The sequence below is a fragment of the Ailuropoda melanoleuca genome, chromosome 7, assembly GCF_002007445.2.
Source record: "Ailuropoda melanoleuca isolate Jingjing chromosome 7, ASM200744v2, whole genome shotgun sequence".
NCBI classification, from domain to species: Eukaryota; Metazoa; Chordata; class Mammalia; order Carnivora; family Ursidae; genus Ailuropoda; species Ailuropoda melanoleuca.
In genome coordinates, this window is record NC_048224.1 from 118,411,403 (window position 1) to 118,414,952 (window position 3,550).

Sequence of the window (3,550 nt, forward strand, 5' to 3'; positions counted from 1 at the left end):
AATCCTAGAGGAGAATACAGGCAACAAACTCTTTGACTTTGGCCACAGCAACTTCTTGCTAGACGCGTCTCCAAAGGCAAGGGGAGCAAAGGAAACAGTCTACAAAACCAAAAGACAAGCAACAGAATGGGAGAAGATATTTGCAAATGACTTATCAGATAAAGGGCTAATATCCAAGATCTTTAAAGAACTTACCAAACTTAACACCCAAAAAACAAATAATGCAATCATGAAATGGGCAGAAGACATGAACAGACATTTCTTCAAAAAAGACACACAAATGGCCAACAGACACATGAAAAAATACTCAACATCACTCAGCATCAGGGAAATACAAATCAAAACCACAATGGGATACCACCTTACACCTGTCAAAATGGCTAAAATTAACAGCTCAGGAAACAGCAGATGTTGTCGAAGGTGCAGAGAAAGGGGAACCCTCTCACACTGCTGGTGGGAGTGCAAACTGGTTCAGCCACTCTGGAAAACAGTATGGAGGTTCCTCAAAAAGTTAAAAATAGAGCTACCCTATGACTCAGCAATTGCACTACTAGGTATTTATCTAGCAATTTTTGGGTGAAGTCTTTTGGGTTTTCCACATAGAGCATCATGTCATCTGTGAAGAGTGAGAGTTTGATTTCTTCTTTATCAATTTGCCTTTTATTTCATTTTGTTGTTTGACTGCTGAAGCTAAGACTTCTAGTTCTATGTTGAACAGCAGTGGTGATAGTGGACATCTTTGTAGTGTTCCTGACCTTAAGTAAATACTTAGAATGAATGTTAGAAAAACAAGCAAACAAACAAAAAAACCTAATACTCGATCCCAAACTGGGGCTGGCTGGGCGGCCACTCCCCACCCTCCCAAACCCCTTCCCCCACCAAGAAATCCTGTGCCCTTTGCAGAGTTCCCAGGCCCTGGCTGCAGGGCTGGGCAGACCTGACTTACTGGCGATTCATGGAGAATTTCCAAAAAGTAGAAAGGAGGGGCGCCTGGGTGCTTAAGCATCTGCCTTTCGCTCAGGTCATGATCTCAGTCTTGTTCCCGGGGTCCTGGAATCAAATGGCCTCTCCCTCCCTGTCGTGCTCTCTCTAGCTCTCTAGCTATCTTGCTCTCTCAAATAAATGGATAAAATCTTAAAAAAAAAAAAAGTGGACAAGATCAGAGAGGGCACATATGGAGATGTGTACAAAGCCAAAAACAAGGTGACAGGAGAAGTGGTGGGGATTAAAAAAATCCTTCTGGAAACTGAGACAAACAGTGTACCAGTACTGCTGTAGGAGAGAGATCTCTCTGTTTAAGGAGCTTAACCTCCTTCACATTGTCACGCTGCTGGATGTCATGCACACGGAAAACGAACTCTACCTGCTTTTTGAGTTTTTGCTCCAGGATCTGAAGAAATTCTTGGATGTCTCTGCTTTGACGGGCATTCCTCTTCCACTCATCATGAGTTGTCTGTTCCAGCTGCTCCAGGGTCTAGCTTTCTGCCATTCTCATCTGATTCTGCATCAAGACCTCAGACCTCAAAATCTGCTTATCAACGCAGAGAGGGCCATGAAGCTAGTAGACTTTGGACTAGCCAGAGCCTTTGGAGTCCCTGTTTGTACTTATACTCATGAGGTGGTGACCCTGTGGAACCGAGCACCTGAAATTCTTCTGGGCTCCAAGTATTACTCCACAGCTGTAGATAACTGGAGCCTGGGCTGCTTGCATCTTTGCTGAGATAGTGACCCACCGGGCTCTATATTCCTGGAGGTTCCGAAATCAACCAACTCTTCTGGATCTTTCGGACTCTGGGGACCTCGGATGAAGTGGTTTGGTTAGGAGTTCCTTCTATGCCTGATTATAAGCTGCATTTCCCCAAGTGGTCCTGGCAAGATTTTACCAAAGTTGCTTCTCCCTTGGACGAGGATGGATGGTGCTTCCTATTTCAAATGCTGTATTATGAACCCAACAAGCAGATTTCCACAAGGCAGTTCTGGCTCCCCCTTTCTGACTACCTCCTTCTTCCAGAATGTGACCAAGCCAGTACCCCACCTTCTGCTCTAATGTCCTTCCCCCAACCCCTACACCCTGTCTCACCCTCTCTTCCAGTGGGAGCCTGATCTGGCTTGCCCCTGGGCTGTTTGCCCTCTCATCTTGTCTGGCTGCCTTAATTATCACTTCCTCTTCTTAGCCAGCCAACTCTGGGGATGTAAGGGGTGGCACAGAGAAATAGGTGAAAATGAAAAGAAGCTTCAGTATGAGATGTGCTTAAGTCCCTCCACCACCATTGCTGAGGAAGGCTGGTATTTAAAAAAAAAAAAAAAAGACTGACTCTTTCTCTTCCCCCCATATAGAGTCTGCCACCTCAAACTCTGAAAACCCTGAAATTATTATTTCCTGTAATTGGGATGACAGACACCCAAGCCTCCCAGGTCACTGTGTTTGTAAGGCCAACTGATAGCAGAGGACCTACCTTGGAACTTTTGAAAATCAAGCAAGACAAAAACATAGGGAGGGGTCTGTTTCAAAGAATTAGGTTAAAAAGTAGATGCACCCAGTTTATACCCTAGTTTCCATGTTTCACCTCACCTAACAGTCCGGGAGACTCCAGACTGCAGTAGAAATGATTGCCCCTAGTCCCCTTTCTTCCCTCCCATGGGCAGGAGGTGTCTGGGTGGCTCTAGGACCGGGTTTGTGCTTCATCATGGCTTTACAAGTGAGGCAAGTAAAAGTCGTGTGAATTTTTCTTTTCCTTTTAACGATCTTAGTTTTTCATGTGCCGGGTCCCATCTTCTTCTGAAGGTCACCCCATAGGAGTGGAAGTTAGGGTTTAGACAACGTTTTGAGAATGCTGACCCTTTTTATAGGGCTGTGAGTGAGGGCATTGGGAGAATGTTTTTCTTTAAAAGAAGGATGAACAATTATATTTACATTTCAGGTTATAGTAGTTTTTTAGGTGAAAATGGGTTACTTTGTTGCCATGTACACCTTCGGGTTTCATTATGCAAATGTTAAAAAAAAAAGTTGTGGTTTTTTTTTTTTTATGATTTTGTCTCTCCTCTCCCACCACTTGTCTTTGAGTGTTCTTGCTATTTTTTTTAAAGATTTTATTTATTTATTCGACAGAGATAGAGACAGACAGTGAGAGAGGGAACACAAGCAGGGGGAGTGGGAGAGGAAGAAGCAGGCTCATAGCGGAGAAGCCTGATGTGGGGCTCGATCCCAGAACGCCAGGATCATGCCCTGAGCCGAAGGCAGACGCTTAACCGCTGTGCCATCCAGGCGCCCCTGAGTGTCCTTGCTATTAACATTATTTGTAATTTAGTTTGTAATTCATTAAAAACAGAAGTTCTTAGCTTAAAAAAAAAACAAATATTCAACTTAAAGATNTCCTTGCTATTAACATTATTTGTAATTTAGTTTGTAATTCATTAAAAACAGAAGTTCTTAGCTTAAAAAAAACCAAATATTCAACTTAAAGACAAAATTTTTGATTTGGTTGTATTAAAAAATCTAATTATATATTTCTTAAAATAGATACCACTAAAATATAGTGATATAGGAAAG

The 3,550-nt window shown here is 42.9% G+C and overlaps 1 pseudogene; it reads left to right on the forward strand.

Moving 5' to 3' along the window:
* Nucleotides 1–955: 955 nt before the first annotated feature.
* On the forward strand, nucleotides 956–2,047 carry LOC100472960 (annotated as a pseudogene).
* Nucleotides 2,048–3,550: the final 1,503 nt, after the last annotated feature.